General features: G+C 42.3%; 1 protein-coding gene across 2 annotated transcripts in view; it reads right to left on the bottom strand.

Moving 5' to 3' along the window:
• The window catches only part of Abca5 (ATP binding cassette subfamily A member 5), a 74,827-nt gene extending 74,074 nt beyond the window's left edge, over positions 1-753 (bottom strand). For both annotated transcript variants that reach the window (XR_009057390.1, XM_057774266.1), the window contains exon 1: positions 618-753. The gene's annotated coding sequence lies outside the window, so the exon portion shown is untranslated. The remainder of the gene's footprint in view (positions 1-617) is intronic.
• Positions 754-15,653: the final 14,900 nt, after the last annotated feature.

Raw genomic sequence — 15,653 nt, forward strand, 5'->3', positions numbered from 1 at the left:
AGCCAGAATGCAATCTCGTCTCGGGGGCCCTAGACTGTCCTCGGCAGAAACTAGATGCGCCTGCCTTGCATTTCTGCCCTCAGACTCGATTCTTTTACAACGTAAAGCCAAGCCTAGGGGAGCTGGGGCGAACCCCTCCACTCTGATCGCCTCCGAGCTACTGCATCCATCGGCTCGCTTTTTCTTCCTCCCTGAACCAGATCCGTAATCTTCGGTATGTTTGGGGAAATCTGATATGTACAGCCCCCAGAACCATGTCACGAGCTCTGCAGATTTTCCTCTCACCCCAAAGTCCTCTCTAGTCACACGAGATCCGCCAGCCAATCTGCACCCCAAGCGGAACGATGCTTCTTAGCCCTCAGGAGGGAAAACAACCCCGGTTTGGTTTGGGGATTTCTTGTCTGCCTGCCTGCCTGCCTGCCAGCTTGTTTTCCTTCTGTCTCTGAAGGTGGGAGCGCTCCATGTCGCCGACCCGATGGCCCGAGGTCCCGCTCCGCGCCCGCCACCCGCCAGCATCCCAGGCGGACCAGCATCCTTCGGCCCCCGGCGACCCACCACACCCTCTCTTCGGCCCTCCGCTGCTCGGCCGTCCCCGCAGTCCCCCGCCACCTCGTCACCTCTCTCTCCGTAGACGCGAGTGGCCGGACCGCAAGCCTCGAGCGCCAGGGGCCCTCGACGTCCCCTCACCCCGGCGTCGCAGCCGCAGCGCCGTCAGGCCCACGCCGAGCTCGTCCCTGCGGAGACCGCCGGAGTGACGGAGCTCAGAAATACAGGGGAGAGAGGCGGGGCCGCGGGAGCGAGCGCGGGCTCGCGCCCGCCTCCCGGCCACGCCCCCTGTCCGCCTCGGAACGCACCTGCGGGGCCGCGCGAGCATAACGCGTGCGCGCGTGCTCCTGGGACTCAAGATGGGAGCGCGCTTGGGGGGGCGGAGCTACGGTTGGGCGGGGCTCTGAGGCTTCGGCGCTGCGGGCAGAAGTCCAGGAGCGAGGCCTGGCCTGCTGACTGAAGTTCAGGGGTCTCGAACCTCCTGCAGGGTTTGCTGCACTCGCTGTGGAGGCCGCAGAGGTTGGAGGCGCCTCCTAGAGGACGGCCTTGGTCCTCCGCCCTCCCATCTGCCTCTGTTTCCTGGCATTTAAAGAGTTTATGAAAGTCTCACTGTGGCTCCTTCTTCCACCTGCTGCAGCATCCCCATTTCTGTAACTATTGCCTTCCCTTCCCCAGCCTCAGACCAGGGACCTTGCACATCCTGGAACTGAGGATCTTTGAGATCCTTCAAATACCCTCGCTAAAATCTTCAAGTGTGACAAAATTTGGATTACTCAAAAGTTCAAAGATTGGGCTTCTGGCAGATATAATATACCACGCTTAATTCTTTCTTAACAGGCAATTTGATGTTTGGAGTTTTGTTTACCCAAAGTGACCCAAGCAGTGGTCAAAGCATTTCAAAGTAAAGTTCACAATACCAAAATTACACATCCCTGAAGAAAACCGATCCTTTCTTCTCCAGAGCCCACCAACTGCTAATAACTCCTCAGCTAGGGGTGGGACTTCATCACACACACACAGACACACCATAGGGGACTTTAGCTGACTTGATCTTGAATGGGTCTTTGTGCGTGCAATCACTGTTGCTGTGATTCGATGACTTTTTTAATTCTGTGAATGTGTCCCCCGCCATCCCCTGCCACCTCATCACCTCTCTCTCCGTAGATTCATATATATTTCTCCTTTCGTTTGTGTATGTGTGTGTACTTCTCAAACATTTTTTCTGTACATGGGTGTTGTGCCTGCATGTATGCGTTCTCTGACTTAAAACAGACTTGCACTTCAAGTCTCCTCATCCTGAGAAAATGATCTCTCTTTCCCCTCAACACCACATGCTGCATCATATTGTCCATTTCACTTGCTTATGTGCTAATATCTTAAACATCAAAAATAGTCTGACATTAAGAGCTTATTTTTACACCAATTTAAATTTATAGGTCTTGTGGATCCATACAGTACATGGCAACTTTTGCTAACAGTACAACTGATGGGAGAAAACACATACGAGAAGGAGAATGCAAATATTTTACATCCACAAAATATTCGCACTCACCTGCAAACAGAAGATATTAAAATTATGTTAGATGGCTGAACCTGTAATTTGGTGACAGACTGCTTGCCTAGCATGCACAAGGTCATGGGTTTAATTCCCAGCCACACACATACACAAGCATACACACATACATATACATACAAACATACACACACAAACACATACACAAACAGATACATACACACAAAAACTCATATACATACGTACACACACAAACATACATGCACAAATATATACACATGAACACACAAACACATATACAAACACACACACCTTATAAAATGGAAAGCAAACTTATAAGCTTGTGAGAATAACACAGAACACAAGAAAGATTTTTTAATAAAAAGATTGCTACAAATTAATACGTGGGTTATGACGTATTTTACTGCCTCTGAGCAAGCTATTTTTCAGACTGTATCTTGTGAAGATATTGGTCACATGATCTCCATCTAAATTTCCACGGCTACCAGATTTTTAATATTAAAATAGCAACTGGAGAGAAAGATATTCCTTTCTGCATTTCTGTATCTAGGAAATAGAAACAAGCAGCACTCACGCCTTGGTTGTCATGGTGGCAACTGAAATCCCCACATCTCATTAATAGACCTTAGAGACAAATCAACCACATGGGAGTTCATACATCACAGGGATTCCAGCTTGCTATTTAAGAAGCTACCCAGCTAGGAAAATAACAGTGGGCCACAATTCTTAGCAATATTTAATGTGGAGAAAGAGAATAAATCTTGTTATCTGGAATACTAACCTACAACCTGATGAACCATGGCTAGTGTGGCACTTTTCTCACTTGCTAGACACCAAATTTAAATGAATTTTCTAGACGCTTTTTCTAAAATGAATGACAAGATTACCGAATCATTTGTGGTGGTTTGAATGAGAATGGCACCTATAAGATCATATAATTAAACGTTTAGTTCTCAGCTGATGGAACTGTATTGGGAAAGATTAGGAGGTAAGGTAGAGTATGTCACTGAGATAGGCTTTTGAGGTTTCAAAAGTCCACAGTAGCTTCAGTCTCTCTCTCTCTCTCTCTCTCTCTCTCTCTCTCTCCCTCTCTCTCTGCCCGCAACTTGAAGATCAGATGCGAGCCATCAGCTACTGCTCCAGCGCCATGCCTGTCTGCCTGCTGCCATGCATGCTTCCGACAATAATGATCACGAACTCACCTTCTGAAACTGTAAGCGAACCCTCTGATTAAATACTTTCTTTTTTTAAATTGCCTTATTCATGGTGTCTTCTCACAGCAATATACAGTAACTAAGTCACCATGCAGCCACCTTTTGTCCAATACTGTTCTTATAGTATTTAACTTGATTGTCAGTGTATTGGAAACAATATGTAGCATTTTTAAATCATACTGAACATTATTACTATCATTATTATTATTATTATTATTATTATTATTATTATTATTATTATTATTTTCCACTTCTGAAGTTAAGAAAGGTGCTAAGAGAAGTAGTGTGGTTTCTAAAATAGGTATAATTCGATAGAATTTCAATTTGATAACCTTGGTTTAGCATAAAGCATGACAAAGAAATTCAGACTATGCTATCAAAGTGGAACGGGAATCATGAACCTATAACACTAGAATTCTTGACTGTCATAGCAACTGTGGCTGAAATGATTGTTAGATGGCTCAAGAAGAGATGAATGATTATGGGTGGTTGGGAGGCAGCCACAGGAACGAGTTCTGATGGTAATTTCAGTTTGATTTTTTCTTGCTATGAATACTGTCACTGTTGTCACAATTGTTCCTATTTCACAAGGAAAAAGCAAGTATTTCATCATTTTTGTTCCCTAAAACGGGGGGGGGGGGGGGGAGAAACTTACTTGAAGACCGGAAAGTCAGAGCAGTGTTTAAAACTTGATCACCCAACAAATATTTGCCATGTATCTGGGTTTTGGTTGTTTGTTGATTTGTTTTGATTTTTTTTTTTTTTGAACCAGGGTCTCATGTACCTCACGCTGATCTCATATACCCTATGTAACCAAACCTGGACTTCAATTCCTGGTTCTTCTGCTTCTAGGGCTAGGATAGTGTGAAAGGTTTGTTCCTCCAGGCTGGGCAATGTCTGGTATTAGAAAAACAGGTGTGTTGATCCCACAAGTCCAGAAGCTGAGGCACAGAGGATCATAAATTCAACGTCAGCTGAGTTTATAGAGAGAGACCTTGCCTCTAAATAAATAAATCCAACCTTTTAGAATGAAACAAAAGGAATGTATATAGTTTCAGACCTTGGAAAGCTGGGGAAGGAGTTCTCTCGAGTCTGTGAGGGGGAAATTAGTATGGTAGGTAGCAAAAACCTCCTCAGAAACCAACAGAAACAATAATAAAAAGAAAAAAAAAACAGCGAGCCAGGAAAGATAATATTTGCTTTAGTTTTAAGTTATAAAGAACAAATCATCAAGCGCTAAAACTATCTGGTAACTCAAAAAAGAAAAGATGGAAAGACTGGTTTAATGAGGAGAACATACTAGGAAGTAGAGAAGAGGCAGCCTCCCTCGCCATTTATAAGCACAGGGTTAGCAATTTACTTAAGAGAATAAAGTCAAGACAGGCTTGTCTCCATCTGAGTTTTCTTTCCTACATTGGGAAAGGCGATGGACTTTAGATTGGTGCAGTTGAAACGCAGAAAGATGACTGAAACGTGAGCTAGCTCCTCACCTAGGGAGTAAGGAAACACCTCTCTCTTTCAAATAAGCTCATGTTTCCAGGCACAAATTACATCCCACAGATGTTTACAGGTAACCGAAGACCCATGGCTGGTAAGTTCTGGAAGACTCTAAAACATGAAAGACAACAGACCATAACCAAAAAGGATGGTCACCAAAAACTTTGATTGGAAAAGTGCAACTTCAGAATCGATGATTAAATACTTCAGTGGCCACTAGAAACAAGAGAAACTAACATAAGCCATGCTGTACTTCTTTGCTTGCTTGATCTTGAGTTAGTGTGAAAATTTATAAGCATGACATAGATTAATTTCAGCAAAATATTTACTTATTTATCTTTCATGATCTTTTTATGGGAAAGACCCCAAATTAAGTGTTTAATATAATTAGACAAATTCAGCTAGTTGAATACTTGTGATCTGTTTTTTATGTTTCATAAATTACATAGACAATAAAACATAGAATTCTTTCTGATCAAATCCAAGAATGAAACAAAAACTACCATATAATTAAAGGCAGAAATGGAAAAATGAAATTGTTTTGAATGTTGAACTCTGAGCTAAAACCTTAAAGACAAAATTTTTTTCAATTTATTTATTTATTTATTTATTTATTTATTTATTAAATATTTCTGCCTTCTCCCCGCCACCACCTCCCATTTCCCTCCCCTCCCCTATCAAGTCCCCCTCCCTCATCATCCCTAAGAGTAATCTGGGTTCCCTGCCCTGTGGGAAGTCCAAGGACCACCCACCTCCATCCAGGTCTAGTAAGGTGAGCATCCAAACTGCCTAGGCTCCCACAAAGCCAGTAGGTGCAGTAGGATCAAAAACCCATTGCCATTGTTCTTGAGTTCTCAGTAGTCCTCTTAAAGACAAAATTTAACTGACATATATGAAAATGCCTATATTCAAGTTGAACAATAAGCCTACACAGGTACAAAATAGTATGAATGTTGGTGTATCATATTCACAGCAGCCAGATGTCTTACTGTATGAATGTACGCCAATATATGTTGTTGTGGCTGTTATTTGAAGCAACGTTTCCTGCTGTAGCCTAAGCTAGGATAGAGTTCACTGTATAGCTTACCCTCAGAGCATCCGTTGGTATCAGTCTCCAAAACCCTTTACTATGGTAGCTCTGGAGAAGTGAAGTCACAATGACAGGCACGAGCCACCAGGCACAGCTTCCTGACAGGATTAGTGTTAATCAATAATATCCAGGGGTATCAGCAATCACACCTGCACTGCTTCCATCTGAAGTTCCCACTCCTATCATCCCCCCCCCCCCTTCATTTCTTCCTCGGCCACTAGCTCCTGAAAATTCATAAAAATAAAACTTAAAAGGCATAATAAAAATCACCAAAAATGTTTGCACCCTAATCCTGGGAACTGAGCAAGGTGTCATTTTGTGTGAACTTAGTCTTTGGTTTGGTTTTGTTTTCAAGACAGGGTTTCTTTGCAGCTTTGGAGCCTGTCCTGGAACTAGCTCTTGTAGACCAGGCTGGCCTCGAACTCACAGAGATCCGCCTGCCTCTGCCTCCCGAGTGCTGGGATTAAAGGCGTGTGCCACCACCGCCTGGCAGTGGAGTTAGTCTTATAGATGGAATTAAGGTTAGTAAATTGGCTGGCCTTAACACAGGGGCGTTGTCCACAACTATCCTGGTGAACTCAATACAATTAAAGGGTCCCTAAATGTAGACAGAGGGGAAGTTAATGAAACAGAGGATCAGGACCCTTAAAAAAGGAAACTGCCCGACCCGACCTAAACTTCAAGTGGTCCTGATTCTTAAACATATCCTTATGGAAGGGGAGGCCAGAGAGGTTCAGTATGGGAACTTCATCCACCACCATTGCCTGTGAAGATGGAGGATGGGATGCAAGTGGCCCTAGAAGCTGAAATAGCAAGGGAACAGACTCTTTTGGCAGAGCGTATGATCATCTGATTTCATCCAGAGAGCCTCGGGTGTTAGACTTCAAAATTTAGGGTTGCTAAACAATAGAGTGGTACTGTTTGTAATCACTACACAGTTATGGCAAATTGCAGCAATAAGTAGGAAAGTAATAGATCCTTTATAATTCTTTCTCTCTCTCTTTTTTTTTTTTTTTTTTTTTTTTTTTTTTTTTTTTTTTTGGTTTTTCGAGACAGGGTTTCTCTGTGGCTTTGGAGCGTGTCCTGGAACTAGCTCTTGTAGACCAGGCTGGTCTCGAACTCTGCCTCCCAAGTGCTGGGATTAAAGGCGTGCGCAAAGTGTGTGTGCGTGTGAATGTGAGTGTGTGTGTGTCCACAGAGGCCAAGGCAGAGTGTTAGACCCTCCCTGGACCTAGAGTTACAGACAGTTGTGAGCTGACCAACTGGGACTCCAACTCAAATCTCCTGTAAGATCATCAGGCCTTCTTCATCCTCGGCCCTGTAACACTGTGGTCTTTTAGAATCAAATGCTACTTCTTTGTTGTTCTTCCCTTAGCTAAGAAACATGATGCCATAGAAAGAACAATGAACCTACGACTCAAATATCGTGGATTCAGAAACCTAGTAATAATGTGCCTTCATTATTACCTACCATTCATATTAACTTCTCCAATCACATTATTATTATTACTATTATTATTATTACTAAAAACAGCTGCCACCTCTATCTGGGTTCCTTCAGAGATCTCGGGAAGTGGGCTGTGTGAAGGAATAAAACCCGGTTGTTCAGCACAGCTGTGCAACACTCTGTTCTGTGTATTTCTGTGTAGCATTTTATTTCATCTCTGGTGACAAAATGATCCCTGTGTATTTTTTTCTTTCAACAATGAAGTAGAGAAGTACCTGAAAACTGAAAAAGCACTCGAGATTACACACAAATGGACAACAGGCAGGAAACCAATACACAGGGAACACAAACATTTTCCGCTAATAATTTCCTGGAAATATGTTCTCTTTCTCCTCTCGCTGATGGTGGCTTCCCATATTTGTGCCTTGCACATTCCTATCAAGGTTGCTTTCTCCATTAAGCTGCCCACTCCTTCAGTAAATATTTATGAAGGGTATATTTGATGCCGGGTAGCACCCTTTGGAAAGAAACAGGCTGGGTACCAACTGTTCAGCAGTGGGCTGTGAGGAGCGCTCTGAGACAGGAGGTAACGATGGAAAATGGTCACTGGCATCACAAGACGATTGGTCCTGAGAGACTGACTGAATCCAAACCTGAGAGGTTGTGTCCAGAGGAACACCTATCCCAAGATCTGAAGGCCAACTAAGAGTTAGACAGCAGGGAAAGAGAATATTCTGAAGAACATTTTGTTTTCATTATTCGACTTTGTTTTTATTTACAATGACTTTCCTTTTTCTCAATTTTCTCTCCAAATTCATATAGATCCTCTTTCTTTCTTTCTTTCTTTCTTTCTTTCTTTCTTTCTTTCTTTCTTTCTTTCTTTCTTTCTTTCTTTCTTTCTTTTTGTGTGTGTGTGTTTTTTGAGACAGGGTTTCTGTTCTGGAACTCACTTTGTAGACCAGGCTGGCCTTGAACTCATGGCGAGCGACCTGATCTCCCTCTGGGTGCTGGGATTAAAGGCATGCGCCACCATCACCTGGCTCAAGGTTTATTTCTAAAATATGTGATTGTGAAGTTCCCCAGGTGAAATTTTCAAATATTTTAGAATTTACAAATCCTTTACTTATAGCCCATTATCTTGTGTTCTCTTAGTCCAAAAGTCAAGCAAAGTAGTTGCGTTAGACTGTTTTATTTTCCTATCTGATTAGAATATGGCCTTCTGTTATAAGTTAATAACACATAAATAACAAATAAAAAATAAGTTAAGTGGTTTTTTCTTTTTTTCTCACTCCTTTTCATAAGCTTGTTCTTGTGGGTCCTTTCTTTTACCACTAGGTGGTACTTGTATGCCTGAGAGACAAAATGCTGATTCAGTTTACCTTCTAGAAAACTAAGGAAAGTAGCCAACCAAAGGGTTGGAACGTCGGGAAGAAACTAACCACCCCAAACTTTGAGTGACTCTGCTTCACAAATTTCCCTTTAAATATTGACCCAACAATATCCTTTCTCTTCCGATCAATATAACTTGAAGAAAATGGAGAGTTAAATGACCTTTGAGTCCCTGTCTGCCTTATACCACCGGGGCCCCAGCCACGCTTTATTCCAAGTGCACATTCTAGGATTAATCTCCTTCTGAGCTCTGAGCCTGGGAAAGGAGTCTGACCTTCCTAGTTGAGCTCCTCCATGTCCCAGTGCCTTATCTAAGTGCATATTTTTCACTTCTACTTGGAAGAGGCACCCCCTCTCCGCAAACCCTCCCCTAACCTCTTAGATACGCCAATCCTTCTTCAAAGAGCATTTCAGTTGACATAGCTAACCTGCAAGTGGCCCCTGCTACTCGACAATAGTCAGAAAACTCCAATTCTGAGTCTGTTCTGCTCTTTAAAGAGTTTAGTCATTTGTTCCATAATAGATGGAAGATGCATTATTCTGAAGAGCTATATGCATCTCTGTGGCACTTAAGGACTTTCTGTGTTGTGCTTATTTATGAGTCTTTCTCAATCACTGCATAATGCTTGCCTCTTATGTGTAGATAATATCTTAGCCATCAATATATCTTTAATTATTAAATATAACTATTAGTTATAGAACTGATTTTAATAATAGTATCCGTAATGCTGCCATCCAAGTTTCTTTCTTTCTTTCTTTTTTTTGGTTTTTCGAGACAGGGTTTCTCTGTGGCTTTGGAGCCTGTCCTGGAACTAGCTCTTGTAGACCAGGCTGGTCTCGAACTCACAGAGATTCACCTGCCTCTGCCTCCCGGCTTCCAAGTTTCTTTTTAAAATTGCTTTAGTTTTAATTGCATGTGTGTGTGCGCGCGCTTGCGTATGCGTACTCGTGTGTACCTGCACATGCGTGTGAGTACAGTGTTTGCAGAGTCCAAAAGAGGGTGTCAGATCCCCCAGACCTGAAGTTGAAAGGTGTTCATACTCCCATATTAATTTTCTTCACCAATGCAGTAAGCCAGATCAAGCCAAATTAAAAGACCAGGATTATTGGGCAAAGCACTCCCAGGTGATCTTTCCAGCCCCCAGAGGTGAGGTGAGGGAGGGAGCAGGAGAAATCTCGTGGCCTGTAGGCACAGTCTAGAGCAGCAAGCAGCATTCAGGGAGGAGCCTGGACTTTGGAGGTTTTTCTGAGAGGGCAGGGTTTGCAGAGAGAGACGTGGAACCGAGCTGGAGGTTCCAGCCCAACAGAAGGTATAGGTTGTTGTGAACCTGACAAGGGTGCTGGGAACTGAACTCTGGTCCTCTGGAAGAACAGTGTGACTTAGCCACTGAGCCATCTCTTCAAACCCTACTATCCAGAATTTAAGAATAAAAAAATATTGAGAGGGCTGGAGAGATGGCTCAGAGGTTAAGGGCACTGGCTGATCTTCCGGAGGTCCTGAGTTCAATTCCCAGCAACCACATGGTGGCTCACAACCATCTGTAAAGAGATCTGGTGCCCTCTTCTGGCCTGCAGGCATACAAGGAGGCTGAACACTGTGTACACAACAAATAAATAAATCTTTAAAAAATATTGAGATAATCAATAGCATCTTAAATGATCTTGAATGACATGTTGGTAAAAGTAGCAAAACCAGATTATCTTCCTACCTAGAATTGACAGACTTTTGCTTCATCCCTGATTTATCAATACAGAGAACATAGTGTATTGACACATAAAATGGAAATCAAAATAGAAAGCTCACAGGCTTCAGACTCTCATAACAAGGAAATTTAAAACCACTATAATAAAGGGCAGGAGTTGAACATTCAATGTTATTTTGTACAAGAGGAAGTGCCCCTAAAGACACGAGGAGTTTGAACTAGCTTTCTTGTGTAAATTGGCTGGGAGCCTGAGAAAGCTTTAGCTTTCTGAAGCCTAAGGCACTTGCTGAGAATCCCATATTTAAACCCAATCATCTCAGTAGGGTGATGCTTCCCATAAAAATTCATAATAATGTGTGAAAATAGAATCCCAAGCTCATACAAAAATTACTGGCACCCACAAAAGCGAATAAAAAAGTCCTTGATAAAGACAACTGCATAACCCAGGACACAAATGAGTCCCTCGCCATACACAAGAATAAATAATCAAAAATGAAATGCTATATGAGGAAGCAGCCTGAGTGGACACAACAAACAGAAATATCAGCGTTCCATGAGACTGTGTTTTACTAAGCAAATAAAATAGCTCGAAAGTGACGATCAAAGAAAAAAAAATCATGGCGCTGGAGAGATGGCTCAGAGGTTAAGAGCACTGATAGCTCTTCCAGAGGCCTGAGTTCATTTCCAGTATCCACATGGTGGCTCAGAACCATCTATAATGAGATCTGGTGCCCTCTTCTGGCCTGCAGGCATACATGCAGGCAGAACACTGTATACATAATAAATAAATCTTTAACTGAGAAGTCAAGAACAATGGCACTGGGTTTTGATCCTACTGCACATACTGGCTTTGTGGGAACCTAGGCAGTTACTAGACCTGGAAGGAGGCGGGAGGTCCTTGGACTTTCCACAGGGCAGGGAACCCTGACTGCTCTTTGGGCTGATAAGGGAGGGAGACTTGATTGGGGGAGGGGGAGGGAAATGGGAGGCGGTGGCGGGGAGGAGGCAGAAATCTTTAATAAATAAATAAATAAATAAATAAGACAAACAAATCCCCTATTATCATTGAGCATTCTATTTCAAATTAAAGAAAACTCAACTGATGGGTTAAACAGGGGCTAGATCTGAGAAAAATATTCCCAAGGTATTTTAAATAGAAGATAAATTTTCTTTATAATTTTATAAGAAGAATCAACATATATTTAGTGAAATTTTGATATTTAAGAATAAACATTAAACAAGGAAATTTAGTTTAAAATGTTTGAAAAACTACAGAAATATCAACACGTAACTGCCATATTATAACCCAAAACAATTAACACAATGTAACATGAGAAAAAGTCAGTTTAGAAATCTGTTTCCTCTATTTTTCTACTGATTGATGTCTATAGTTATCAATTTTACATATATTACAAGATCCAATATGCTTCTGAAAAAGTTCAAGCGTGACTACTAACTTGTAGATTGCTGTATCGCTTAAGAACAGCAATTAAGAATTCTGAGAATTAAAAATTAATTCTGAGAATTAAGAATTAATTCTGAGAATTAAGAATAAATTCTGAGAATTAAGAATTAATTCTGAGGCCGGGCGGTGGTGGCGCACGCCTTTAATCCCAGCACTTGGGAGGCAGAGGCAGGCGGATCTCTGTGAGTTCGAGACCAGCCTGGTCTACAGAGCTAGTTCCAGGACAGGCTCCAAAGCCACAGAGAAACCCTGTCTCGAAAAACCAAAAAAAAAAAAAAAAAAAAAAAAAAAAAAAAAAAAGAATTAATTCTGAGAATTAAGAATTCTGAGGCTGGGCACGTGACAGGGGTCTTTAATACCAGCTCTTGGGGGTCAGACACAGGTGGGATCCCTGTGAGTTCCAGGTCGCTCTGGTCTACCCACTGAATTAGACGACAGCTATTGACACACAAAAGAAAACAGAAACAGAATCTGTGGTTCTGAGCTGAGTCTGTGATTCCCGTGGTGGAGCCGTGGTCAAGGCCCTGAATTCCATCCTGCCGCCAGGACGGGGTTGGGGAGTTAGGGATCAGGTCTGGGGTAGAAATGAAAGAAAACAACGATAAAACAAGGCAACAAGAGTTGCATAAATGCATTAGATGTGAACTAAGTAGACCTCATGAGTGCTGACTGTCTAGACAGAAAGAAATGGCAGAACCAGGTGAGCACTGAAACACGTGCACTAAATATCCATGCGGACTCACTGGGCTCCGTGTGTCCTCTATTCAAAGTGGTTACATCATCAGTGTGGTTGATTAGCAAGGTCTGAGCATGGCCAGGCATACCAGCCCCTAAGTCTTTCTGGTAGGACAAGCAAGAATTGGCTCTGGGACTGGAAAGATGATGTCTCAGAGGTTAAGAGCACTGGTTGCTCTTCCAGAGGCCTTGAGTTCAATTCCCAGCAACCACAGAGGGGTTCACAGCCTTTGGTAGTGAGATAGGATGCCCTTTTCTGGTGTGGAGGCGTGCATGCAGATAGAGCACTCGTACACATAAAATAAATAAAAACATCTTTTAAAAAGGTAGAACTGGCTCTAGGCACTTTCTACCTACTGAGCCTTCTTAACTCACTCTAAACTCTGGTGTTTGTAGCCACAAAGCTAGTATAAAGAAAAAAAATGATGCAGAAGGATGGAAAAGAAGATATATGAACACCTTATAGAATTCTAATAATTTTGATCCTTCTATACCAATTTTACCCTTCTTAGTAGTATAACCTGTCTTTCCCTGCCTTTAAGATGCTTCTGTCAAGAGTGATTTCAGCATCTTGTTTGATCTGTGAGCCTCTCTTGGCTAGTACCTTGCACCAAAATGGTTTCTTACTGACCTCCAATTAAAAGATAGAGATACAGTACTTATGAATAAGCAAAAGGGGAGGGAAAATGAGCTGGGGGTGAAGTGGAGGACATCAAATGGCAGGCAAGCGATGATTAAAAGAAATTAGGAAATGAGTTTTTAAAATGAAAGGATGAACAATTGCTTCCTCGTTGGCGTGTCTCTCCACATAATTCAGTACTAATTCCATGGAGCCTTGGATGAATAGGAATTTCAAAGCCAAGTACTACTTTTGCGAAAAAGAGTATCTTTGTCTATTAGCAAGCTCTGCCAAAAGACACTGGAAACAAGAAGAAAGAACATTTGATGTCTTAGTTAGGGTTTCTATTGCTAAGATCAAACACCATGACCAAAAATCAAGGCAGGGAGGCAAGAGTTTATTTACACTTCCACGTTATTGTTTATCACTGAAGGACGTCAGGAGAGGAACTCAAACAGGGCAGGGTCCTGGAGGCAGGAGGTGACGCAGAGGCCATGGAGGGGTGCTGATTACTGGCTTGCTCCCCCTGACTTGCTCATTCTGTCTCTTGTATAGAACCCAGGATCACCAGCCCAGAGACGGCACCACCCACCACGAGCTGGACTCCTCCCCCCCCCATTAATTACTAATTGATAAAATGCCACACAGCTGGCTCTCATGGAGGCATTTCCTCAGCCGAGGCTCCTTCCTCTCTGGTGACTCTGGCTTGTGTCAAGTTTCCTAAACTTAAAAAATTCTCATCTTTCAAAAACCAATTCTAGGGGCTAGAGAGACAGCATTTGCTGCTCTTAGAGAGGCACTGGTTTTCGTTCCCAGCACCCACATCATGTGGCTCTCATCACCAGTAATTCCAGTTCCAGAAGATCTGAGGCCCTCTTCTGGCCTCTGTGGGCACCTGTACTTATGGGGACACTCAGGCACATACATTTTGAGAACATAAATTTATAAAAAAATAAACCTACAAAATAGAATACCACCAGGTATGCACTAAAGGAGACAGAGGCAGGCTGCTGTCTTTGAGTTCAAGGCCAGCCTGCTGTTCTATATACTAAGTTCCAGGACAGGTAGGACTACATAGAGACTCTGTCTCAAAAAGCAAAGGGAAAAAGAAAATAGAATATCAACATAGTATATCTAGTGAATTTCCTCCTTGCTTTGACAAAATCATTAACAAAAACCAAGGGGAGTGATTTTTGCTCGTTGTCTGGGATGACAGTTCATCATGGTGGAAGAGGCATGGTAACAGACAGTTCATCATGGTGGAAGAGGCGTGGTAACAGGAGATGTTGTCAGTCAAAGCAGCAGAAGTGTGAGGTTGCTGGCTCACATCCAGGCGGATCAGGAAGCAGGAGAGGGGGGTGATGCCAAAGTTCATCTGGTTTTCTCCTTTTTCTCCTTTTATTCATTTTGAGATTCCATCCCTTGGGATGGTGCCATCCACGTTAGGGGTGGGTCTTTCCTTTCTAGAAATGCCTTCACATACATACCCAAAGATGGGTCTCGTTAATGCACACCTAAAGTTTCTTGCTCCAATCAAGTTGACGTTATAAACTGACCTTCACACATAGGTAAAGTCTTAGCATGCCAAAGGACTCTGTGAGAACATGTGATGCTACCAGAATAATGAAGGTGCAGACCTTTCTGCCTGTATGTTTTATGAGCGATAGCTATGTGGCTTCACCTAGGTCTTAGGGAAATGTTTTTAGCTATGCAGACACTTTGCAAAGAGACAATGGAAGAAAGAGAGAGAAAAAAGAAAGAAAGAGAGGAAGGAAAGAAGAGGAAAGGATAGAAGAAGGGAGGGAAAAAGGGAAAGAAGAAAAGAAAGAAAGACGCAAATAATGAGAGAGAGAGAGAGAGAGAGAGAGAGAGAGAGAGCCCAAATCAGGGGCAGGAAATAGCAAATCTTCAGTAATAGCCATGTTCTATTTCCTGGTGATCTATGAGAAGCTACATTCATTATATCTTTATATGTAGTTTTTATATTTTGAGATACTTGAGGTGAATTGTCTTTATTACCCCTTTTTGCCCCTTAAATGCTGGGGGTGGGGGTTCGAAGGCTTAGGGTGGTTCTAACAATCAAGAATAAAACTGCCTGGGACAATTAGGATTGGAGCTGTGACACCCACCCTTTCACAGATTCATCACATAATATTGCTATTTTGTTTTTTATACCAGAGCTTGTTAACCTCTAATTAGTCGAAAATTTTTCAATATACTTACCATATTGGATAATTTTGATAAAGCTGAGTTACTATTCTTGTATCTGAGTTTCGTATTTTAAAGGAAGCTTTGTTTTGATGGGAAAACACCAATAGATTTAATTCCCTACATTGTGGTTAAAGTATTGTGACATGAAATTGCAATCTATCAAAGGCGACACATTTTCGTCACCAAATATTTAAGCAATACCA

This window comes from Chionomys nivalis, chromosome 7, assembly GCF_950005125.1.
Source record: "Chionomys nivalis chromosome 7, mChiNiv1.1, whole genome shotgun sequence".
Lineage (NCBI taxonomy): Eukaryota > Metazoa > Chordata > Mammalia > Rodentia > Cricetidae > Chionomys > Chionomys nivalis.